This window comes from Megascapheus bottae, chromosome 23, assembly GCF_031878675.1.
Source record: "Megascapheus bottae isolate mThoBot1 chromosome 23, mThoBot2.hap1, whole genome shotgun sequence".
Taxonomy (NCBI): Eukaryota; Metazoa; Chordata; class Mammalia; order Rodentia; family Geomyidae; genus Megascapheus; species Megascapheus bottae.
In genome coordinates, this window is record NC_143531.1 from 11305681 (window position 1) to 11333306 (window position 27626).

Genomic DNA, 27626 nt, shown 5'->3' on the forward strand with positions numbered 1-27626 from the left:
AAATTTGATCATTTGCAGAATGAATTAGGAGCTAGGGCTGGGTTATGATGTCTGTTTGAGAGGTTAAGACAGTCTAGAGAATGTGAGGTTCTGGTATAAGTTTTGTTCAGACTTTCTTTTCTTGAGAACAAAACAAGGACAAAAACTATTTTATAGGATATTCATTGATTTTTTGTCATTTATCAAAGCAGTTTATGTATATAATGCATTGTGATCTGTGGAAAGGGTGGGTTGGAGAGATGGGTGTGAAAGTTGAAGGGATGACATTGATCAAGTCACACTGAATTCATAAACTGCTTCGTTGAATGGCAACTCTTTTGTACAGCGACTTAAACACAACAAAAACTGTTTTCAAAAAAGAACAAAACTAACATAGACAAGAACGTGGACACAGCAGATTTCCAAAAGGAAAAATGTAAACATGAGCATCCTAACTCACACTGTTGTTCCTGCTTTAAGGATATCAGAAGACACTTTTCTGCCATTTTTCACTGTTTTCTTTCCTTCCCTTTTATATTTTACCCTGTGGTTTCAACTCAGGATCTGGGCACTTTCCTTCAGCTCTTTGTCAAGACTAATCTCTACCACTGGAACCACATCTTCACTTGAAGCTTCTTAATATTCACTGGAGATCAGAATCTTTCAACTTTCTTTACCTAACTCTGGCTCTCTTCCCATATATGATAATTACTCATATTCTGTATATCTATGAATGAGCAGACCTGTTCCTCATATTTCCATTCCCCCTAGTATAGTAGCTTTTAAATTTTATTGTATATTACATGATACCAGGAGGGGCGATTCTACTGAAGCACCAATTGCAAGACTCTACTTTCAGAACTGTCTTTTTTTTTTCCTTTCTTCATTCCCTTGGCACATATTTTTTTTCAGATTTTTAAACAATATTTTTGAAAACCCAGTTGTAATTCTCTCTTTTTTTTTCATTTCATTTTGTTAAGGGAAGTTATTTTCTTTCTCTTGATTTATTGTTGGTGGTAATTCTAATTCTTCGATTTGGCTGAGGGTAGTTATGAAAATGTATGATATCAAAAAAAAGTCCAGTAGGGGGTGGTGTCACGCTTGTCATTCCATTCTTTTAAAAAAAATTTTGCCAATATTGAGGGCTGTGCTTTGCCCCCCAAGCCATCTAGAACCACATCTCCTACTTACTGCTTATTTTATTCAACAATTTTGGGGGAAAGCAATGTCCTGCAATAGTATATATGAAATCCAGGCAGGGTTCTGGTGGATCAGGCTTGTGGTCCTAGATTCTTAAAAGGCTATGTGTGTTTGTTTATCATAGTTTGAGGCCAGCCTAGGCAGATAAAGGTCTGGGAAACCCCTTGCAATAGGAAGCTGGATGCCAAGGTGAATCTGTTACCTTAGCTACACAGAAGGTAGCAATCTGTAGATTGCTCCCAGCCATGTGTTTGGGCAGAAAATGAGACTGTTTCAAAAATAATGAGCAATAGAGCTATGGCTCAATGCTAAAAAGCACATGCTTGAGTTCAAACTCCAGTACTGGTCAAACCAGGAAAAAAACCCAGAATTCAAAACCAAGGCTGGGAAAGCTGTAGAAGAGAAAAGTGGAAGATTTAGAGGAAAGGAAATGCTTACTGTAACAATTTAAATCGTTACATAGTTTTAATTAATGACTTTAACTCTGAGCATCTTCATCCTTGAAGCAAAGAAAACTGTGCTGATTTTTCAGTTGTTTTTCCCCACCTCAGAAACCAGGCTTTCTTTGAGGGGAAGACACTCTAGTCAAACACAAAAGCCCAGTGGTTTGAATGGTTCTTTGTTGAGTGGACTCTTCAGAAGCTAGAGGATGACATTTTAATAGCATTGTTAATTAACTCCAGTAGTTCATTTTTAGGAACCTTTCAAGCCCTTTTTAGGGCATGCATTAATATGACTGATGCCTAAGTATAACAAAGTACATGTTTTATCAGAAGCTGATAAAATATGGTCTAGAGATGCAGTTCTAGATAGTAGAACATGATACATAGGTGAAAAATATAAATGTTCACAGAACTGTGTGCATTTTATTTTTACAAAAACAATATCTATGATTGTTTTTCCTTTAAATGTCTTCTTCCTTTAAATGGCAATTCCCTTTGATGGCTTCTTTTGATAGAAGTTAACTATCAAATACTTTGAAATTATATTTTCTGGCAAGGAACAGCTCCATGATGCTGATTAAGGTCAGACTCTCTATTTTTTTTAAATCAACCAGTTAAATAAGACGGTTGAAAACTTCTTGTGAAAACTAGACCAGAAATCAACACTGGTTCTTGAATATGAGGCCCACCCAATCTCCCCATCGAGGTGGGCCAAGAATAAGCAAGTCCAAGAGTTTATGAAGAAAGACTTTGTAAGCCTTCTTTAAGCTTATGAATAAATGAATTATTATGTCTCCAGAGTTCTTCACTGTACCATGTGATCGAGATGATTAAGACTGGAAAATTTTCAAAGCATAAGTTACCAACCACCCACTATGTATAGAAAAAAAAATTTTTCAACAAAAGCATTGATAGAACATCTGGTTTTAAGAAACTAATTTTCTTGGTGAATCTGCCAAGATGAATTAGTTACAAATGTACATTTCACTAACTAAATAAATTAATTAGCTTGTTACATGGTAGTGACATAATCAAGTCCACTTTGAGAGATAACTGACTCACATAAACTTTTGTTTTGAAGTAAATTATTTTAAACAATCCTTTCTGATAATAGCATTCCTATCCAGAACCCTAGTAGTTCTCACATATAGTCATATCATAATTGTCTGGAAGGAATTTTTTTTCAGGATTGATATATTCATGCTAATCAAAGAAATAATGAATTATGCAAAATGGACCTGGATAGAATACATACACAGATATCTTTGTGTCCTATAAAGTTATGTATGATTAATTTACTTTTTTGAATTTTTTTTTGAGCAGAGCTCTAACAGGTTTTTATAGAAGACATAAGTTCCAGAACATCATTAATTTTGGGGGGAAAAGTCAATAAAATATTATCTGGATTAAATTAGTGACAAATGAGCATGGATAATAGCAAAGATTACAACATTAGTCCTTATAAAATAATTTCAAGTGCATTATTTCTAATATGAAATATTGATCCAAGAAAAGATACCTTCAGTGATCAAGGAGAAAACTGACCTAGAGTTTGAGATAAAATGGATATTGTAATGATAACTAATTTCCAAAATAATGTAGCTCTTATGCTACAGATCTGTTTTTTATAAAAGGATAATTTTAATATGAGAGGGTTATCTGTTAATACAACAAACAATAATTAGTTGCAATGGAGTTAAAATAATTCTAAGTGACTTTGTTTAAGAACTGGAATTCTTTTACAATATTTCATTTCACTGTAGTCAGTTAATGATAACCAAATGTCATTGAAACTTAGTATATATGTGACTTGCTCTGCAATTAATTTTCATCAGAGGAAAGAAATATTAGAACCTTTAGGTAGGAAACACAGCGAGACAATGAAAATAATGGTGTCCAACACCAAGAGAGGTGAACTTATTTTCAAAATAAGCATGAAGATGTAAAAGCTGAGAAATAATTTGATGCACTCGATGGAACAATTGTGAAAGATATAAATGTCGTACATTCTTTGAATCCAAACATGTCCTTTGGGGCTTTTTCTTTGTATACATTTTACATGTACAACTGTTATAATATGGTGACATAGGCAATACTTTTTCATTCTCTCTTTTTTGTTATTTTTTTATTTGCTTTTTTGGTGCCAGTTCTTGGGCTTGAACTCAGGGCCTGGGTACTGTCCCTGAATTAATTTGCTCAAGATTAGCTCTTGAACCACAGCTCCAGTTCTGTTTTTTTGGGGAGGTTAATTGGTGATGAGAGTTTCGTGGACTTTCCTGTCCTGGCTAGCTTAGAACTGTGATCCTCAGATCTGAGCTTCCTGAATAGCTAGGATTATAGGGGTGAGCCACCAGTGCCCAATGAGACACTTTTCCTTTAAAGCAGTTATGTCAGTTGCTTCTCAGAAGATAGCTTATGTTGGTTATTTATTTTAAGTGCTGTGTACTTAGCAAGGATAAACTTCTTTCTGCCTTTTAAAATGTCTTAGGTAAGCCTAAAGACACATGTACATAAATGGAATAGCAAAATTTCACATCAGTATTTTCCTCCAAAGTAATGCTAAACTAAATAGACAGACAAATGACATAGTGAAATCTTTCTGTTTTTGTAGATCTCAGTGGATCTGCCAAGTTGGCAGGTTTGCTGAAGAGATTATTAATTCCAAGTCTTTTTATTTCCTCTTCCTCACGTCTATGAATGTTCTATTCATAGAAAACATTTATCTGATGATCTCTGGAAACATGGACTTAAGAAATGCCTGTTTCTTTGAGCTTGTATCTTGAGATGTATGTTTTTCCCTATCATGTCTCTAAGATTTGCATCTTAGAGCATAATCTATGATTTTATTCCTACTTCCTTGAGCTGACTCAAGTGTGGTTGACCAGGCAGAAAATGTTATTTGACATCCAGTTTGTATTTGTTTTTAATGACATTTCTCCAGAATTTGCTGGCTTCTATGGTCAGCCATTCATTATGTACAAGAATGTAGACCTTACATTTATGTAAGGGGAATAGCATTGTTTTTTATTTAAAAGTAAATGAGTGGATTACTTTTGTATCATTGAAGAATACATCATGGACTTTAATACAAAAATGACCTGGAATGTTTTGGTTTCAAATATTTCTTACTGGTATATTGACAAGTAAAACTCACCGTTGGAGTCAGAAATTTTTAGTAACTTCTACAAATATAAAAATAACCCTGGAGCCAAGATTTTGGCCTAGTGGTAGAGTGCTAGCCTAGGATGCAGGAAGACCCGGGTTCAATTCCTCAATACCACATACATAGAAAAAAAGCCAGAAGTGGTGCTGAGGCTCAAGTGGTAGAGCTCTAGTCTTGCGAAAGTCTAAGGACAGTGCTCAGGCCCTGAGCTCAAGCCCAGGACTGGCAAAAAAAATTTTTTAAAACAAATAACCCTGTGTTTCGAAGCAATTGTAATAAAGGTTAATCCCATTTCACCTTACCTCCTAAATTCGTGAGTAAAGGTAATGGAAGTAAGTCAGGGCTTCTATGTTGAGAACCATGTGCAACATTCTTTAGACCTCAATATAAGGAGGGACTAAAGCTGGGTATATGTTTTATTTTGTACAAGAAGTTAACTGAATTAGAAAAAAAAAACTATGTAAAGTCCAGAACATAGTATTTCTTAACAGACAATATGGATTATTAGTAAAAAAAAAAAAAAAAGAAAGGACTTTATTCCAATCAAGTTTCAATGTTACTACATCATCTGCTTAAAAAAAGTAAAATCTTGATGTCTGTTTCCCTCCACATTCAAATTACAGATAGGCTGAGTTCTTTGTATTCTAATGAATACTTCCATCTTCTTGAATAGAATTATATACACATTCCTGATACCTAAATTAAAACTTGGACAATAAATAATGAGTTTTGAATGTGACTACGGAACGATATGGTTTGATATTCTGTGGTAGAACACTTGCCTATTGTGCAAAGTTTTGGCTTTGATCTCTCACATATAGATAGATAGATAGATAGATTTGTGTGTGTGAACTACATATATATAAAGTATATATAGTATCATAAAATATTTCTTTCAACTTAGTAGCTGGTCATTGAGTTCCATCAGTGCCTGAGATAACAGTGTCAGTGTCTAAATTATAGATATTAGCAATACCTGGCATCTGATGAAAAGAAAAACACAAAATGTATTAATTATGAATTTCAAATTACTAATTACTAATGATAGTACCATACATATTCTAATGATTCCATGAAGACATGTTTGTAGGACAGAGGAAAAACTGTTTCAATTCTCTAGAATATTCAGGTTTTAATTCTCAAAGAGTACAATATGTGAATTTCACTTGTTCTGAATGGTGTATTTTTTGGTCAGAAGAATGAGCAAGAAAACAAATGAGAAAACTATGAAAGTATTAAATCGCTCACCTTTTGTAGGCAATAGTATCTTGGTAGGGGTAGCTTGTAGTAACTGAGGAGTGGCACATACTGAGAAATACCACTTAAAGGGTTGTTTTTTTCATTATAGACTTTGTGGCTCCTCTAAAGATTTTCATTAAGATAATGAAATGACCAGACTTTGTTTTAGAGACCCTGTTAGGCAATCTGGATGTCAGATTAAAGAAGAAGCTAATGGGGAAATGGAAATATAGTGAAATGAGTTGTTTTTGCCAAAATAATCAAATAAGTAAGAAAATAATTCTTTTTTACTTAAGTTAAGCATTACATTGTAGGTGAATGCATTTGCTTAGATTTATATGGTGACTGAAGAGAAGACTGGGTTAGAGCCAGTTCTTGTTTCATCTCTTCAGATTTCATGCCCATGCAGTAAGAAGAATGGCATTTTCTCTATATCTGTCTCCTGTCTATGGAATGGCTCATGACATTATTTATCAGAGGCTTTAAAGTCTTTAAAGGGGAATGCCATAAATTTCACAGTGTGTTTTCATCTGTTTTGATCAGACGCTTGCTATATTTGTCTTATTTAACCTACTTTTGTATGTGGACCTGTACAAGTTACCAGCTGTTGACTCATATTTTATAGACATTTATCTCTAAGAATGACTCTGAAGGACAATTCTCAAGACCAACTTAAACAGAAAAACGTTGCCTATTGACTACATTTCTTGGCTGCCAATAAGAACCTCAACCCTGTAGTGACAAATCCCTCGGGAAATTCTTGGATCATAAAGCTTTTACTGTGACTATTGAAGTTATTCTCCTAAAATGCAAAGAGGCCAATATTTAGCTTCAGTAGATATTTCTCTTCCATTGAAGAATGCTTTAGGACCATGTTTTTGCTTTGAAGACCTCCATTATTCATAGTTTTCTGCTCACATGCTAACATGGGCATCTTGTTTTCTAAAGCTGCTACTAATGAAGATATGTTTCTGGGTCCATTTGAATGTTCTGGTTTTTAAATGAAGCAGATCACAGACAGTTCTGGCCTCTTAAAGTAAGTGAGGCATCTTTGATTTGCTCAAAGAAAAAACTGGAGAAAATCAAGAGGGCATGGGTCTGTTTTTAATGTGACAACACTTTGGCTAGAGTTTCTTCCTTTCCATTTTCTGACTCTCATAAAAATATCTTTCCCTTTAATATGCAAAGTTTGAAGAAAATGTAGCATGAAATGTTTTAGCCATTGCTTTTGTTCTGTAGCAACTACTTGTTATTTCAACTCCATTGTATGCCATTCAAAAACTCTAGAAACATATGCATTTTAGTTTATCAGTTATTCAGAAGTACAAGATTTTCTTAAACATTACAAGTTGGAAACTATAAAACGTTTGCCTAGCATCCACAAGGATGCAAGGTTTGATTCATAACATTGCAACACAAGAGATCTTTATCTGTTCAAACACTTACATATTTACATATGTACTTACATATGTACCTATGTAGCTATATACATATAGTCTCAAAGGTTGCCAATTGCTTGAAATAGTTTCCCATTATAAACTTAAACTTATGGTAAGGAGTCACTGTACAGTATAAATATTCTAAATCATATTAAATAATAATAATAATACTGTGTATTCAATTCATTAATTTATAAGCATTTACTTTCTTCCATACACATACTATAATAAATCAATGGAAAGTTATATAGACAGTAGAAACTCTTGAAAATTTCACTAACTCATTTGTAAGATTTGTTTTATAATTGTTGAAAATTACATACATTTATCACATACAGCAGGGTATTTTGAAATGTATATACTCTAATGAATGGCTAAGTTGAACTAGTTTCGATATGCATTATCTCATATATTCATTATGGGTTTTTTTTTGTGCCAGTGCTAGGGCTTTATTAAACCCAGTGATTCAGCCCTGTCCATGAGCTTTTTTACTCAAAATTGGAATTCTATCATTTGAGCCACAGCTCCACTTCTAGTTCTTTTGGTAACTAATTAGAGATAAGAGTTTCATGGACTTTCCAGCTCAGGACTGCTCTGAACCATAATCTTTATATCTCAGCCTCCTGAGTAGCTAGGATTACCAGTGTGAGCACTGGCTCCTGGCTTAAATGATTCTTCACTTAACACAGTAAATATACAAAATTACATGAAAACCCAAGTTATTCTGGAGTATATCAAGTTATATTCCATGGGAAAAGGGTAGCTATATAAAAATTTGTCTGAGAATGTTGAATTATCAGTGGTTATTCAGTGTAATTTTCATGACTTGATTTTAATGGAGCACTTTCAAAATTATTATTATTTTTTAAATTGTCCTTTTTCATCCCCAGCTTCCCTCAGGATATATTATAACCAGAATTTCTTTAAAATTAGGAAGGTTATTTCTTTTTTAAAAAGAAATCTGTCCTCCTAGCTCTAGCTTCCTATAGAGATTTTCATGTTGGAAATGAAAATGGTTCTCCCCACAACTCTGGCCCTTGGAAGGAAAAATTTATATTCCTGATTCAGTAATTAGGCTCCTCAGGAAAGTCTTCTTGTGTATATGTCTATCTTTGGTTTTGTACTTTTTACAAATTACAATACTACTATGGGAGAGGAAAAGACAAAATACAAATCGTTCTCACCTCAGTTTGGGCCAAAATTTGTAAATGAATTTGTTTTCTATTTTATATATTTGATGCCCTAGTTTTGGGGTGTTAGCTCATGTCATTCCAGCCATGGCCCGAGACAGACAGGAAACCTGGAAATAGTCTTTCCAACTACAGACCCAGCTTTGTTTTATATCAGGACTTTTCTATTGCAGGTCCTTTCTATTTGCACCAGCAGCGATGGCCTTTTTGACATTGTGGTAAAATGGAAAAATAAAAACTCTGGAAATAATGGATCCAAAGTTTGTTCCTGTGATGACTTCTCAATGGTTTACATTCCAGGCTGTGTTCCTTTTTTCTTGTCACTTGTGAGTTTCTCATGAAACAATTGGGAAATCCTTTGAAACACTGAGGGTTCTTGTTTCAATTAGCATTATTAATTGAATAAAGGATTTTATTCATGATATTTACATATATACATATAATAAATATTTTGTTCGTATTTACCCCCTCTATTATTCTTTCTTATCCTTCTCACCCTTTTTATGGTTTCTAGTAGGCTACATTATGCTATTTGCATATATTTATGTCTTTAATATGCTTGAAACATGCTCATCTCACCATCAACCTCTCCTTCGTCCCACTCCTTGCTACCCATACAACCTCCTCTTCTATATTCATATCATTTTATTATTACTATTAACATCATCTAGGACTAGATTCTTCATATGGGTGTAAACATGATATTTGCTTGTAAATTCAAATTTGGGAAGAGAGGAGAGGAAAGGGACTCTAGAAGCATGCCCTGTGTGAGGCATGTGTAGTTGACTTGTAAGTTTGAGAGTAGTAAGAAAATAATAAGGTAAAAAATGTATTGAAAAATTGAAATACATTTGCCCCTTCTCAAATCTATTACAAACATTTTCATTAGCTTCTGGAAATTCATGTTACTCAAGTAGCCAGGTCTTACTTACTCCTGGTAAGTAGGAAGTGCAGAAAATACTACATTTCATATGACTTTTGAGGGCATGTTCTGGTGGCTCATTCTTGTCATCGTAACTACTCAGGAGGCAGAGATATGATGATCATCTTTCGAAGATAGCCTGGGCAGGAAAATCCAGGAAACTCTAATCTCCCATGAACTACCAAAGAGCCATAAATGGTGCTGTAGCTCACTTGAAGAATAAATAGGCAAGGGAATGAATCTGACTTTCTTCCTTTTTGAACTTCTTCAGGAAGGCATTTGTGTGTTTCTGGCATGTTAATCCTAGGTTAAGGCAACATCAAGAAGCTTGTGCAAGTCCTTTGTTTCACCAGACAGATTTGAGAGTAAGAGAATTCAAGATAATGATGGAAAGCCCAGGTACTGGCCCCATTTTGTCTTTTTTTTTCTTCTCTTTTGAGTCACTCTCTTCTGCAGGTACCTTGGGTTCCAGGAACATGAAGCCTGGTGAATAAACATTTTTTTATGATTAAGGTCTAAATAGTAACAGGAAATTCCACAGACCTTACCACTCTATGATAAAATCACCCCTAAAGTGGGAAGTTACCCTATGATGGAAACAGAGGCTGCATCCCAGAGTAGAAGTAGCTATCTCATTCGGACCAGATTGCTCCCTCCCTTTGATGATAGTGACAGTAACTTCTGGAAAGCTACCTCACAGAACCAGAGCTCAGACAGGATCAACCAGACCACTGGCCTGATCCATATTACCTTGTCTGTGTGCTATGCATACACTTCATGTCTTTATTTCCCCTTCCTAAAACCACAGTGGTCCTATCTGGTCCTCAAAGGTAGATATAGAGTCACTGAACTCCTTTGTCCAATCTTCCCTGCTTTTCTTTCTCTTCACCACTGAATGTCGCTCCGATGGCATGCTGAGATTGGCATGCTTAGTCAGAGGACATTCCTGAGCTTTCAATTTTCCTCTAAATCTTTTAACTCGAATATAGCAAATTCATGTGTATAGCTGAGTTTTCTAACTTCTCACTCTGCAAGATTATCACACTACAACATTCATCTGACATATATATGAACATTAAAGATATAGATTCTGCAGATAACTATGAAATTTCCATTGTTACTACTCAGGAGGGACTTAGCAATTTTTTTCTACAGTGGTTGGAACTGAAAGGTAGTATGCTTACATATGATTCCAATATAGATAATAACTGACTGCATGTCTAGAGTTTTTTTTTCTTGAATAATGGTGGATTGTCAAAGTTGAAATGACAAGTATACTTTGAAGTGTTAGGAATGGCTGCAGATAGAAATGGGAAATGCAGGCACTGAGTCTCTGAGAGAAAAATGATTCAAATTCAGGGATTGTTGATAGCAATTTTCTACGCATCTTCCATTTACAGCTCCCAAAATAAGATATGGAATGTTCAAAGGGACAGCAGATCAATTCATAGTTTCTAATAAAAGTCAGTGCACTTCTTTTTAAATCTTCATTTAGAGTTGTTGAAATGGTGCCATTTATCATCTTACAGAAGGCTGCTGTGTATCACTGAGGTATTCAACAAGACTGGCTTTGAAAGCTCTGACTACAGTTTATTCATCAATTAAAGTAATTCACACAATGGCAAAGAATACAAGACTAATACTCAAGTATCCTCAGCAACAATGACTAACAATTGCAGGATATAAATGGAATGAGGGCCAGGGATGATAATACAAGAGCTTGAAAACTCTTGTAAGCATCCATTTATAGCATCCTGCTATCCTTTCAGCACACCCCTTCTACCGGTGAATGGAAACATGGTCACTTCCTCCAAAACAATTCCATTCAGTGCAATCACCCAGAAAACCTCTTTCATGCAGATCCATACTTCCTTCCCTCTGATGTTCAGACCTTTCAAGCTCACCAAGTCACACAGCGTTTCTGTGCATTGTTCCCTCCTCCTCTGCACGCTGTTGGGAAACACTTCAAACAAACTGTTCTGAAGGGGCCTACCATTGATCAGGGGAGTGGGGGGGGGCAGAAGGAAGGAAGGGAAATCAAGTCAATGCTTGCCAAACAATGGGAGAAAATTGTTTGGTGTGGGGGGCAAGTTGGTGCTGGTGGTGTAAGAGAGGGCCATCTTTTACTGGGCTAAATGAAATGGTATCTGAAAGAAGTATGTAATTCATCTTTAGGAGAGTAGCTTGATACAGTTGTTGAATATGTGAAAAATGCATAATTAGGAAAATGGGGTCAAGAGAAGAGTTTGGGGTTGTGAAAGGGAAAACTTGAAAGCACATGATGGTGACCTAAATCTTCCTAAGATGCCAGAGGCTGTGGAATTCCACTTTGACCCACAGGCTTTGGGCATGAGTGAGGGATGGCAAGCGATGACACTTCTATGTGGCTACATTTGTTCTACCATACAAATCTATGTATAAAACTTGTCTCAGTGACATGTTCCCTAAATAAAATGAAACTACACTAACTATGTAGAGTAGAAAGAGATTGTTTTTAAACAGGAGGCTTTTCAAGGTTTACTCCATGGAGTCCGCTATTCTTTAAGTTCAAATAATGTTTGACAGGTCAGTCATGAGACATAAAAGATTTTTTTTTGTTAAAACCAGACAATTTTGTACAAATAAAGGGCCGAAATGAAACATCAAAGCTCAGGAACTGTATACATTGCACAAAGCCTTAGACGTTTCTGTTCTCTTTAAAATTTTGACATATGTTGTATAGTGTGGTTAGCGCTATTAAGAGAATGCAAACTTCTTTCCAAACAGTTCTTATACAACTCAGTTCTTCCCAGGGTCATTTGAAGGCTGCTTTGAAGTTTCCCAGGAATCAGGACAAGGTACTTACCCCCCTGCTTCGCCTGGTAGGAAAACTATCCATAGAGAAATGTAGATTGAGGCCTATAATAGATCAGTCTATCAATTGCATAATTATGTTTTTTTTTATTTAAAGGGAGGTTTGCTTCTGAACACAGGGATTCCAAGGGAAAAAAAATCTGTGGGACGCTGTAGTCATCCCAGCTTTATTAGGGCTGAGAACTTGTAGCCAAATAGAAGAACACTGGAAGCTAGCCTTGTCAGGCTCACCAGGTGATTAGAGAAGGACATGTGGACTAGCTCCCAAGTGGTAGCTGTGAAACTCCATGTAGATTTGAAAGGAATTGCTCATGGCTATTACACTTTTCTCGCTGATCCATTTATTATTATTGTGTAGTTTTTCATTTAGCTTCCACAAATAATTAGGAGGGTTTCTTGGATGGAATAAGATAAGTGTGTTCATTTCTGGAATTGAATTGGAGCCCTTGGCAAAAATGCTTCTGTAACATGAATGATTCTTAGAACATGTTATAGCTTAAGGGACAGGGAGACCCTTCATTTTCCCATAATTAATTTTCTCTGAGTCTGATTTCTAGAGCCAAGATATTCCCTGAGTAGTCAACATCTAGCCTCATGTAATAGAAGAAGCATGAGTTTTAGAACCAGACAGATGTAGATTTATACCTTACTTCAACTCCCTGCCAGCTGTGGGACCCTGAGAAAGCCTATTAACTTCTCTGGGCTTTGGGGTTTCTCATCTGTAAAATTGGGATAATGATACCAATTTATGGAGACTCATGGTAGGAATTAGAATGCAATTTATAGAAATATTTAACTTTTAACAAATATAAGCTTCTCCATTCTACCTTCAACAGAAAAACTGATTGGAAAAGGGACCTTTCATTTGGAAGCCATAAAGGAACATGGTCAAACCACAAATAGGTAAAGTCTTCCTTCTCTAAATATTAGATGGTTATTTTGGTAGTTTAGAAACCTGTCATTCCAAAAGCTTCAGTGTTGGAGTCAGAACAATGAGTGATGGGATTATGGGGACAGATTTCTCTTTCTTCCTTTTTATTATTTCTAGCCCCCGCCCCCGTCCTGGGTTTAACAGTAAGCCCTTTGCAAGATCCACAAGAGCACATCAAACGTGCACACAGATTCCTCAGACTCGTTAGACACAAGGCTCAATTTAGCAACTTTTTCTAGCACCATCAGGCACTCAAACTAAAAAGCTATGATGATGTACCTTAGCCTTTCTTATACTTTATGTACACAGTCTATCTCCAGGAACGTTTAAAAAATTTATTGTTCTATAGTTGTACCAAGAGTTTGTAATTTCTTAAGTCAGGTTACGAGTACAATGCATCTTGATGAATGTCACTTCTTTCTGGAACTTTTGTTGCTACCTTTAAATTAGTATGAGTTTATTTCTCTCTTTTCCGTTTGACGCTCAATTCTTTGTGAGATTACACTCAAGACTTCTAAATGGGTGTCTTTTCCTTTTATATGCAATGCATTCCAATACAACATTAGCAGTATAATAATCACTACTTACAATCATTTCATGTCTATCTGTACATTAAAAGTTAAAATTTGGCCAGGCAATAGTGGCTCATACCTGTCATCCTAGCAATTCAGAAGGATGAGATCTGAAGACTGTGATTCAAAGCCAGGCCAGACAGGAAAGTCTGTGAGGCTTTTTTTGTCTCCAATAATCAAGCAAAAAAAAAAAAACAGCCTTGAACAAAAATGTTAGGGACATTATGCCCAGACCCTGTGTTCAAGCCCCAGGATCAGTACACACACATACACACACAAATTTCAGATTGGCTTAGCATGATAAATCATGCTCTTTGTGACATTAGTCGCCTCTTGTTATGCATCTCTTTGCCTCCTGAGCAATGTATATATGGTTATTGGTAAATCCCTATTTTGTGTGATGTTCTTTTTACTGTCATCTTTTGTTTAACCATTAACCCAGAAAATTTCCAACTTCTGGTATCATCTTCTCAAAAACAATCTCTGACTCCTGTTGAAAATGAGGGAAATAATTTCCTTCTCTGTGCTTTCCGCATCTTAAACAAACCTCTGTGAGTGTACTCATGCAACTGGAGTAAAAGAATGTCTCTTCCTTAGACCATGGATAGACTCCTGGAACACTTAACATTATACATTCATCTTTGTGACTTCAACATGTTACTTACTGGTTGATTAAGTGGATTTAGGAGATAGATTCAAGCTATATGGATGGTACAGGCTGCATTCCCAACTTCAGGGAATGAAAAGACATGCACAATTTAGAATAATATTTAACAGTGCAAGTTCATACTATGAAACTATGGTATGAAAACAGTGGGGGGAAAATTTAATGTTACAGTAGATTTGTTTCACAATGTCAGGGAGTTGATACTTGAACATTAGTGCCAGTCTATCAGTCAGATGTGGCCCACACACATATAAGTTAGACTCAAATGGCAGTAGATTAAGGAAAATGGCAGAGTATTTCTCATAAATATTTATTAAGAGAGTTTGTAAAATATATGGAGAGAAAGAAAATATAATAAGTTACATAGGCTGAGGGTTGTCTTATAAAGGTAGTGATATCAAATTGAAACCTCAAAGGAGTTTAGGACTTTAACAAGTGAAAAACACATTAGGATATACAGGAGGAAAAGCACAAAAAAAGGGTGGTGGGGGAAATAGTCATGGAATCCATTCAAAGTGATACAAATGAAGTGAGAAAGCAGCAAGAGACAGGGCGAAACTGGTAGATGAGAACACATTGTGAAAGGCCTTAAATGGTAAGATAAGGAGTCCCACATAGAGTCTTAAATGAGCTAGATGAGCTACATGATCCAAGTGGAGACACGACCCTACCTATAATATGGAGGAACCCTCCAAACCTCAACAGATGGACACAACAGCCTACAACTCCATGCTTCCATGGTGTCCTGGTGATTGCCATGATCTATCAGCTGGGAAAAGATGCTCAAGTAGGCTTCCATGTTAGATTTTGCTGCATCTTGATAGACAAGAGCTATTTTGGAAGGTACATCATGGAAGGTAGAATGATTTTTCTGGCACGTCTACCCCCAAATTCCAATATTAGAATATCTTAGGGAGAAAAAGATTAGAAAGTAAATTGTCTTCTTCTAGCCCTGATGAGAAAAGGAAGATAGAATTATCTTTTTAAAATGGGACATACCAAGAATTGAATGCCTCACTGAAATCCAAGCAAACCTAAAATGTCTGACTCTAAACTGTACACCCCCGTCTGTCCACAAAAAATAAAAAAAAAATATTTGGCTGTATACAATTTCCTTGGGGGTGGGGAAAAGACTAGCATATACATTTCTTCACACATCTAAAGACTTCTTTGAACTCATTGTACTTATATCCCAACAAACTTTTCTTTGAACTGTACTACCCACAAATCCAGGCAGATAATTTACATTTCTATGTAAGCAATTTTGTATCAATTTCCCTCTATATTTTTGGATCAGAATGTTGGTCAGAGTATAGTGAATCATAGACTCATAAAAGAGCTAGTTGGGTTGTCAGTGAGATTACTGCAACTCTTAGCCCAGAACAGAATTTACTTTATATTTTTAGTGGGTTGGCTTTTCACATCCAAATTCATAATGGATTAGTGCCAGGTTAAGGGAAAAAAACACTTAAATACATAAATCACTTTTAATTTTTATCTTCTAGCTACCTACCCAAAGCAGAGAGGTACAGAAAGATGACATCATCATGGAAAGATTCCCTCAATATTTAGTGAAACTGGGATTATAAGGAATTTAGTGTTACATTTCAGTTAATCCAAGCCAGAAAGAGATATTCTTAAATTCCAGGACAACACTTCAAACATGTTACTGAAGATTTAGAGGAATCGAGTCACCCTTAGTCCTGGTATCAGGAATGAGAATTTACTCAACACCTTGAACACGGGAACAATGATAGGGAAGTTTATTAGGGAAAATGTGGATGAGAAAGAGATTGATACGAGGGAAGTGAGGGAAACAAGATGATTGGGAGGGGTGGGGGAGGGAAATGGGCACAAAAACATGAGAAGGGCTATCAGTGTGTGAGAAGTTATGCACTCACTACCTGACAAATGTAACTGTAATCCCTCTATACATTACCCTGACAATAAAAAAATTTTTTTAAAAAGGGGCGATCCAATGTAACAGTGATATTCATAAGAGAATACGTTGGAAATGAACTTTACAACTTGGTGGGAAAAAACATGGGAATGGGTAACAATGTTCAAGCAATAATGTACTTACTGCCTCACAGATGTAACTGTGACTCCTCTGACAATAAAAAAAGAAAACATAAAAAAAGAGATTCTGTGAGTTGTGGGAAGATAGCACTTCAGCTCATCTTTAGCCACATTTAGGACACAAGAAGATCCTTTCGCCCTCTTATGAGTTCATTGTAGTTATTTCTGACCAGGTACATGATTATTCGCCTAGAGACCTGTATGGAAATGTAATGGTAGAAAGGTTTTCTCCCATGACACTCTGCAAAAGAAAATCTTTTAAATAATAATTATAAATAATTTTCTACTATAAACAAGTAAAGTTATTTATGCCTTAGACATTATTATTATTATTATTATTATTATTATTGCTATTTTATTGGTTATGGGGCTTGGACTGTGGGCCTGGGCACCACCCTTGAGCCTAGGCATTGACCCTATGCAATTCAGCTCAAGGCTATCACCCTATCCTTTTGTGCCTCAGGGCCACTTCTGGTTAATTGGAGATAAGAGTCTCTTGGTCTTTAGTGACCAGACTGGCTTTGAACTGTGAGCCTCAGATCTCAGCCTCTTGAGTAGCTAGGATTATAGGCGTGAGCCATGGTGCCCTGCCTTAGACATTATTTTTATGTGTCAGAAGGTACATGTAAGCCTATATATGTGTATATGTCCATGTCCATGTACCTATATGCAAGTAAAGGTCATGCACATATATTCTAAGACTTTATTACACACAATTTCAGGAGAAGAGCCTCATACTCTTGATGTTCAAGAAGTTATGACGTTTTGCTGGGCTATCATTACAATGGCTTACTTAGAATTGAGTGTTATCTAGGATCAAAGGTGTGCAAATTAATCTTTTCCTATAAAAGCCATGAAGATTATATTCATCATATTCATTTGGGAAACAGAGCTCCTAGTCTTAGACAAAGAAAATTAACAAGGTACTTCAGGTACCCAGCCAAATGAAAAAGAAAACACTTCTCAAATATAGAAATTGAAAGTTTTGTTTTTTCTTTTTTATAACCTAACGGTATCTTTAGGATTTTACCAACACCCTGGGGTGGTACCTCACATAATTTAGAAGATAGCTATCAAGGGTATATCAAAATATTTTTTACTAGGTTATATTGAAATGCATGGTTTTCATATGGGCAATCATTCAGATGGCTGATTAAATTTGCTGGAAGTTTTATTTGCTAAAGCATTTCAAATGCTGGGAAAATAAAACCAAATATGTTGTTTTTCTTTGTTCATTGCTCAGCCATGCAAAGTTAAACAGAACTTTACCGAAAAAAAAGGCAAATAAAAAAATCAGAATAAATCTCCTCTAAATCAAACTGACCTTTTCTAGGCATCTTTTCTCCATCTTGGCAGGAACAGAATCCCTATCTTTCTATTGAAGGAGCACTCTGTGTGTGGTCCTCTTTTTGTGGTTGCTCCATTCTCTATAATGACAACATAGTCAGACTACAGTAGCTTAATAAGCATTAATTCCCAGTCATGGAAATAGCCTATATTTTTGTCAAGGCAAAGCACTCTCCCCTGCTTTCTGGCACTTGAGCTTTATTACTGCTGATTTAAGGCTACTCAGCCCTGGGAGGTGAGAGTAGCTCTCTCTTGGAGCCATTTCTTCTTTGGCCAGCTTCTTCCCCACCCCCATGTGAGCTGTCAGCACATGCTCTTAGGGCACTGCTTGTGGGAATGGAGGGAAAGTGTGGGAGCCTGCAGAGAGTTTGTTTTGTAGACGATTTTAATCAATAGTGAACTTTAGTTTTACTTTTTATATGCTGGGGTGGTGGTGGTGGCGGCGGGGAATGCCTTTCGGGTGACAGAATCTGGGAATGAGGAGATTTGTTTGGAGGCTTTCAGTTTTACAGATAAGGAAGTATTTTCAGCAGAACTCTGATTTTTCCTTTTATAACTAGCCTTATTCCTGCTCCCCATGTCTCAGTTTGAGCAGGGAGAAAGAGCTTTGTGACAGATTCAGAATGAGCTAAAACCCAGTTTTCTTCAGTCTACAGCTTACAGAAAGGTTGCCCAATCTTCCATTGGTTAGAATGCCTGTATCACCAATGAATTTTCTTCATTGGGAGACTTTCCAGTGTCCTCTTTCCTCCAGACTTCAGTTGAGTCAGAGTAACATTTCATCGTGAATATATGTGCTCAGCAGCAAGTGGGTCATTAATCATGAAAGTCTATTCTTCCTAATTTATGAGTGTGTGAACTCAAGACTCACGTGTTTCTCTCTAACCTGACACAGATTACTCTCAAGGGCTCTAATTGGTCAACATTTGGTCCCATTTAACTTGTCTATACTTTGGGTGAATGTCTTGCTAATTACAAGAGAACTGCCTTCATTTCCTTTCTTACTAGGCAATATTGTCTGCACACTTGGTTGTCAAAAACACTCTATTTGATGTAATGTGTTGCTGGCCATTATTTACTGAACATGAATTCTATGATAGATAATTTATCACCAAACCATCCCATAGGAATATTTAGTCCCTTTTACCAAACAAGAAATGGAGACTCAGGGAATGAATTATCCTGCCTTACTGTTAGTAAGTGGTAGAGATTATACACACACACACACACATATATATTTATATATGGTACTATGCATGTTGCTATATATGGTATTATATATTATATATGTGATACATGATATTATATAATATATGCAGTATATATTCTATATATGTTATAATTATTGCTTACCACTTCCCAACTATTGGAAGCATTTTATATAGTGATATAGCTTTTCCTTAACAATAGTATAGTAAATGTGTATACATTGCAAATATTGTGCATATGAGACTTAAGCTCAAATACTAGTTTCCCTTGGATAGGTTACGCAAAGGCAGTGAAACTCAATTAAACAAAATAAACATATTTATGAGAAGCAGAGCCTAAAACCAGCATTTGGGAGCATAGGCTGTATGGAGTTGTCTCTTAGGAAATAATAGAAAAGAATGCAGGAAGCAGAAAAGGATAATGGGAAGTGGGAAGAAAGTAGATTAGTCGGAGATGAAGTCTAACCGTGACTTGAACCACCAGATACTAAAAGATTGTAACATTTGTTTGATACTTTTGATGATATCTATGCACATATGCATATATGTGATAATATTTGACAATAGAATTTGTTCCACTGTGGAAAGAAGCAGAGTTATTGTCACTGGCTGAATAGTAAGAGTTTGGCAAATTTTCTCTCAGGCAGTCACGGGCTGGCCAGCTATCATCAGTGAAGGACTGCTGTCCTGACGCTCTGCAGGTGGAAGCTGTCTGGCACTGGGCTCCATCCCAGCAGGTAGGGCTGGGAAGAGCAGGCCATGTTTAGCATTGACTACATGAGTATTTGTTGAGTGTTGTAAGAAGCCCCTACCAGACCTGTTCATCCTCATGAATTCAAAGCACAATGAGAGAAAGAATGTGGTTAAACTCAAAGTATATGTGCAGTGTGGAGGTCGTGGTTTGTATTCCTGGGATTGGAGACAGAAAGATTAACGAGGAGAAGGAAGGAGATGTACAGAGGTCAAGGGTTAAGTCAAATCAAATGAAAATGAAGAAGTGAGCCTCCAGATACTGTTGGAGCACTTAGCAGTCTGTGGATGAGTTGAGGAGGGGTATCTGGGAGAAGTCAAGGCAGACACAGAAGAGGCTGGAGTGGTTTCTCACTGGACATTAGGGAGGTATCGTTATGTTTTTGTAACTAGGACAGTTACCAAGATGAGACAGGGCACCATCACCAGAGAATGTGGGTTATGCATAAGAGCGCTACACTGGAAAAGAAGATTTTGAAATGAGGAGAAGCTGTGGAATGTCTTGTGTCTACAGACGACTTGTTTGTAGTTACATACATGTACTGTGGCCATGCAGGTTTCTGTTTCTCTTTATTCAACCTTTATTTTGCTGGGAATGTCTGAAAAACAGGCTGGATAGACTTGCCATCCTGATAGAACTGATAGACTTTTCCGAGTGTGTTCTGAATGGGTATGGAAAAGGAGCACATTGCCTTATCCATGCCACTACAAGCAAAGTGTGGTTCAAGTTGCTGAGGCCTGAGCTCATTCCGACATTTATTCTCTTGCCTCTGAACTAGCCCCAGATCCCATTCTTGGATGCCTTAACCTGTATGGTTGTTCAACCACTAACTTGCTCAATTTATTTTTCTCAGACCCATGGCTTACATCATTGTCTACTTACAGATTTCTTTCGGGTGAGGACTGACTTATTTATTTTTGCTTATGGTAACCATTGTTTTCTCTCCATTTGGAGACTTTTTTCCTTTTCCTGTCATAGACTCATATCGCTTTTCCATATGGCCAATCTGCAGAGGAGATCCTCTGTGGGCTCTGTGGAACTCCCCTGAATTCCAGCCAGGGCGTATGTGTCAGACATGCTTTCCCAAAAGCACTTCAGAGCATGAGCTGGAGTGTGGAGGGGTGGGAAACAAGGCCATAGACTCCAATATTCAATAGGGAACATATACAAAACAATTCTTAACAGTACTGTTTATAAGAGAAAACCCTGGAATCAGCCCAAATGCCCTTTGGAGGGGGTTAAATAATGATGGTATAGTCATACAATAGAATATTGTATAGCTGTCAGATGAATAGATTACAGCTCCACCCAGAACTATGGGTGGAAAAATTGTAATCTTACAGAGTATTAAAAAAATCAGCTGGAAAAGCCCACATGCATTGTTATCTACTTTTGTAGTTCTAAAAGCCATAAAAATAAACATTTACAAAATATCAATGCAACAAAAAATCACACAAAATATAAGCAAGGGAAAATGAACTACAACTTAAGGTCAAGGTTATCTTGGATGAAAGAATCAAGGCAAGTAGGGAGAGGTAATTAGGTGCGAGTTTTTATTTTTAGTGGTGAGTTTATACATGCTAGTTATATAACTGAAAAGAAACTATACACCAAAGAGTGTTAGCTAAGCAAATTCTGTGAACCTGAGACATAAAACAAAAACCAAATAGAACATCTGTAGTCATTCAAGAGATGGAAGGGGGAAACAATACTTAATGGCATGAATTGTTTGAGAATAAAGTAAGGCAAGGTATTGATAGCAAATGGGAAATTTGAATTATAAATTTAGCTATGAAAAAGCCCTTATCCCCAGTTGCTTTTTCGGTCAACAGAATTTGAACACAGAATTAAACAAAGGGGCTTCCATTTGGGTCACCAATAGAGTTTCTTTCTTTGCAAAATGTTGCTCCACTGAGCTTAAGCCAAATGTCTCCCACAGCAGAAGAGAATTGGTGACAAGTCTATCTTTCTGGCCTGAGTGGGCTCTCAATCCATGACAGCATTGCAGCTTCCTAGCTGAAATGGGGCGAACCTTTATCAAACGTGGATACCATGAACTGTGTGGAGGCCATGATAAGTTCATGGGCCGGGCATTTCTCTTGTAGGCCTCACCAAATGGATCAGATATCAGTGAAAACCTCAGTCACCTCCTCCTCCTCTTCCCATGTTCTAAGAGTCTTATCTCGCCTTTCTGCTCCACACAGTAGCTCTGCTTCCCTCCATTCTCTTCAATAAGGAAATTTTATCCAAAAGTTAGGAAAACATTGACTTCAAGCAATTTCTAATTTAATAGTCGGCAAATATTCCTAAGACAAGAACAAAACAAAACACTCTGAGAAATAGAAAGGAAAAAAACTGTAGGGAGGAAAAACACAACACACAAATATTCAATTATGTGTGAAAATCTAGACCTTGTCCCTATCTCCAAGAATGGTGGATTTTTATTTCCATGTGTAACTGAAAAAAAAAAACTTATACCCGAAATTTTAAAAGGTGTCAATTGGATATGGCAGAGAAACCTGTTCTTGCCTTCGTCTCTTCCAAATTAGCTGTTTCTCCCAAGAGGACTGGTATTCTGGTACTCAGGAGAAGAGTACCTATAACAGGTACTCAGACCATTAACTACAAAATGAGTCTGAGAAAATACCCAAGTTTCTTGAAAATTAAAGGGAAGAGCAATTAGCCCATGCTCTACAAGTGGTTCTTACTTTCCTCTGGATGGCATGCTCCAGCCTAGCTCCTGGTTCTAGTCTGAAACATACCACATATTCTCCCATGCATGACATGTACTTCCTTGCAGCAGACCACAAAACATGCAGCCCCCAGTATCCCTCTCAACACACATAATAAAATAGAAGCAAGCTCAGCCCTCTGTCTTCCTTTGCTCTCCAGTCAAGCTGCAAAATAAGTCAGTCTTCTCCCTTCAAGGAGTGATAGCTTAATATGACAACAGTTTTTATAAACCACACACTGGCCATTCAGGAAAAATTTTTCCTCTGAGTCTTAACAGTCCCATTATTGGAACAATGATTCATTACAGGCATCTCCTGAGCACTGAGCAGACCCCAGCCAATCTGGCCAGGTGGCCCCATCCTATCACTGGGTGTTACAACGACATGAAAAGAAACCATGCTTTGTGTTAGCTGATTTGAAAATGGATGTCTGCTATGGCGATAAATATAGAAACGTTATCAGGTTACTAATCTGTCATTGAACGGAGACCTCAAAGAAAAGTCATAATCATGCTTGTCATAGCTGTCTTCAAAGGCTGTCACAAATATAGCTAATGAATTATAAAAGCACCTGCCTCCACCTTTATCAGCTTCCCTTTGTGTATGTGTCTTTGTCTTTTGAAAGTGATATCTGTGGATTTCATCATAATTCAATAATGATAATGAATGAAGCAATGTTTTGCATCTGTTTTATCACTTTATCACTGTTGGCTTTGTATGAGAGTTTTCTTTTAAATGAAGCTAAAATTTTATGGCAAACAAAATTTCATGTTTATCTACCATAAATTACACAAATGATATATGTATTCAATAAGCTATGCAATGATATATAAAACTGATTTTTATCTTCTATAAAAAGTTTTTGTCATTTTGAACAATCTACTTTAGATTAGTTTCAAAAAAATTATTTAATGTCAGGGGCGGGGAGTGTGGCCTAGTGGTAGAGTGCTTGCCTAGAATGTATGAAGTCCTGGGTTCAATTCCTCAGTATCACACACAGAAAAAAGCCAGAAGTGATGTTGTGGCTCAAGTGCTTGAGCACTAGCTGCCCAGGCCCTGAGTTCAAGCCCCAGGACTGGCAAAAATAAAATAAAATAAAAATGTAAATTTGGATAATGAATTATTGAGAAATCATGAGCTTGGTATTTGACTTATGATACTATATTCATTTAGAAAATAATAGTTCCTGTAATTGTAGTCAATTCTACTAAAAATCCCTGATAACTGTATTCCCTTGTCAGTCATGTATCCATAACTAGTTTCCTTTTTCATAAAACAACATTTATTGTATGGAAGAATCTTAATTTTTTTCCCCAAAACATGGTAAGTGAAGTGATTTGTGGTTCAGCTAGTGTCCCCTACTATTGAGATTAGATTTAGCATGATTTGGTGAATTTAATGAATCAATATGTGTAAATTCTTCTAAACAAAGTTTCTTAGAAACAAATACTTCGTAAAATTACCTATAAAATGCCTTATAAAATTCTTATAAATACCTTAGGGTATGTGTATGTGTGTGTGTGTGTGTGTGTGTGTGTGTGTGTGTGTGTGTGTGTGTGTTTGTGTAGAGCTTGACATCAGGGCCTGTGTTCTTTCCTAGCTTTTTGCACTCAAAGCTCTTTTGAGAAGCTTAACTACAAGATTGAAAAGCTTCTTAGACATCAAATGTCTCTGACAAATAACATTTGTATTCCATAGGGTATAGAGATTGAATGAGAAATCAGTGAATTTCATAGTGTTATTTCCATGATCTCTTAAACCCTATGGCAAGGTGGAGATAGAGTGACCTATGGGCATAGAACAGGGTACAGGGGGGAGTTCTTACAGGAATACTTAGCTTTACAAAGTTTTTGAAGCCAATGTGAACTCTAAGTGGTTTAAACTTTTGTAGACTATAACACCACCCCTAAAAAGCAAAATAAGGCCATCCATTTGAGTGTCTGAATGAAATGATTTTTATGAGCCTAGACATCAAGAAAAGGTAACAAATGTACATACATAAAGCAAATATGCTTCTTGGGAAGAAAAAGAGAGGTAAGATGTTGAACTGAAGTTCAGTGCATGAATAAGATATTGGAAAAATATTCTTTGTATGCCAAGTTTAGTGTGTGATGTTCAATGAAGGTAAATCTTTTATGGTATCATAGCAGCTGGGGTAATTTATAAAAGATCACATGAGAACTCTCAGATATTCTTGTACATGCTTGGCAAAAATCCTTTTTTCAGTGTATAAGATACTTACACTTATAATATCAAGAGGATAAAACTTAGTAGTGGAGAAGAGAGGATTTAGAACCTTCATCCTCAAATTCAAAGTCCATGATCTTTAAATCTCCTGCTAAAACAGGACCATCTGTTTGGAAAAGAATCAAAGTCAACGAACGCATTGATAAACCACTGATTAGAAGTCTTGCCATACCGTTACCAAACTCCATGGATAAAATGCACAATTTCAGAGTGGTATCTTGAGATGTTCTGTGTACTAAAGCTTTAGTATTGGTTATTGTAACATTGTTGGGTTGGTAGATACTTTTCTCAAGTAGAAAGCCATTTTAAAAAATGGTTTCTTCCTCCGTGGCTTCAAATACATAAACTGGGCTAGTGAAGTTTATCACTGGCAAATGTTTTTATTATCTTTGAATAGTTATACAAGGGAGGTGCCATTTAACAAAGCAGCTTATAATACAATATCTCTTGATGAATGCCACCCTTTCAGATTCTACAGAAACATCTCTTACAATTGACTTCTCATCACTATCTTCCCAGTCATGGCTGCTTTCTCATTCAGTATGACTTTGTGGGCTATTCATTGTACCATTGTATTCATAAGGTCTTTCTTTCCAATTGTCTTGGGACCTGTGTCTTTTTTAAAAAATTATATTGCTAATATTCATTGACTCAAAGATACGTAAGTGATCTCAAGTCAATATTCTACTCCCAAGTCTTAATTTTGGAAGTGGAAGATTCTTTTCTTTTGGTTAATAATGGCTCATTAACTGTAATTCGTATGATGTAATGAAGACCTTGTTAGCCTTCATAAAAATACAATAGAATATTACTAGTCTGTCATGTAAAACTCCTAGATCTGTCATAACTCTCCAACCAAGTAGTTAAAGGTTCAAGTTTATTCTATTTTCTTATTTTGTAATGCTGTAGAGCTCTGTCTCCTGCCCCAGGGCCACCCGCCCCAGCCTCTTCCCTGGGTCTGCATTACAGCCAGTTGGGAAAGGAAGGAAAAAAACTTTAGAACACGCTTCACTCCTTTAAAGACGTACATAGAAAATATATATGGTTCTGTTGCTCGGATTCTACCAGCCACAACTTACTTTCATGGACACACTTAATTACAAGGGAAGTTTGAAAAAGTGGCCGTTAGTTAAATAAGTAAATGCCTGAGCAGAACTCTGTTGTTACCGAGAGTACAAATATAAAGAAACATATTGTGTTTTGCAGAAGTCACTATTATTGTCAGGGAGGCTATCTTTTCTACCATATGAAATCTTCCTGCGGTTGATAATGGTTGGAGTCTCTAAGCATATTTAAAATCTTAAGTATGGTTATGTTGTTTCTTGACTTTCTAGTTAAGGAGAGAAATATAGTGTGTGTGTGTGTGTGTGTGTGTGTGTGTGTGTGTGTGTGTGTGTGTGTATGTGTGTGAACAGTTGTGCATTTTTCTGAAACACTTTAAATCAAACTCTTGATGTTTATGACCCAAAGAGCTTCAAGCAGTAAGTTTTAAGTCATAGTTTATTATTTTTTAAGTAGTTGTACAAAGGGGTTACAATTCAGCAGGTCAGTTTATTAATGTAACATGCTTTAATCATTTTCCCCATCGCTCCACTCTCCATCCATTCCCTCTCAACTTTCCTAGTTTGTAGGATATACATTGGACCTTATGAATGCATTCTCTCCCCTTTCTCATTTCACTTGTCTACCCCTTCTTCTTATATCCCCCTGTCCCACTATCTCAAGTACCAGCTTCCTGGTTTTTATTAGACTGTAAGTTTTTTTGAATGGAGTTACACCATTGCAATTCTCCCCTGCATATGCATATGCCATACTTAATATTTGCATACATATGTATATGACCCTATGTATGTTTTCATTTATATGTGCCAACTTCCATATTTGAAAGCATGCACCTTTCTCTCTATAGGCCTAATTTAACTTCACTTAACATAAATTGATCCAAGTCTACCCACTTTTCTACAAATGATGTAATACCATTCTTTGTAATTGTGTACATATACTACATTTTCTTCACCCACTGATCCTTTGAAGGGTATACAGGCTGCTTCCATGCCTATGAAGAATAATGCAGCCAGCAGTGGGCACAGTTGTACAAGGGGATTTACTGTTTCCTGACTTGTAATCTTATGGATAAATGTCCAAGACTTCTATAGCTAGATCATAGGGTAGTTGTAGTAGTTATATGTTTGTTTTTCTGAGGAATCTCCATAGTGCTCTTTCCAGAGTGGTTGTGCATGTTTATATTTCCATCAAAGTGCATTAGGGTTCCTTTCTACCACATCTGTGCCAGCATCTGTTGTTTGTATTCTTGAGGATGGTCATTATAACTGGGGTTTTTTGGAATCTCAGTTGTGATTTGCATTTCCTTTTTGGTCAGATATGTTGAGCATTTCTTCATGTGTCTATTGTCCACTTTTCCTTCTGAGAAGTCTCTATTTAGTTCATTTGCCCATTAATTTAGTTGTTGATTGTTTCAGGGTTTAGTTTCTTAAGAGCTTGTTGTATATTCTGAATATTAGACTATTGTCTAACTTACAGCATGGAAAGATCTCTCATTCTGCAGGTTTTTGTAGCTTGTGAATTATATCTTTTTTCATGCATGTTCCAAGTAATATAATTCTTAGTCATCAATAATGAATAGAAAGAAAAGAATATCCACTG

The 27626-nt window shown here is 36.4% G+C and overlaps 1 long non-coding RNA gene across 2 annotated transcripts; it reads right to left on the reverse strand.

Moving 5' to 3' along the window:
* Nucleotides 1–9516: 9516 nt before the first annotated feature.
* LOC150047315 (uncharacterized) lies at nt 9517–27607 on the reverse strand. 2 transcript variants are annotated; one of them, XR_016539386.1, is made up of 4 exons: nt 27502–27607; nt 24958–25068; nt 18002–18104; nt 9517–10058 (listed from the first exon to the last, which is right to left on the reverse strand). It is a non-coding gene; the product is annotated as an uncharacterized LOC150047315 (long non-coding RNA). The 2 variants fall into 2 exon arrangements; XR_016539387.1 differs by lacking the exon at nt 9517–10058 and adding an exon at nt 16751–16874.
* Nucleotides 27608–27626: the final 19 nt, after the last annotated feature.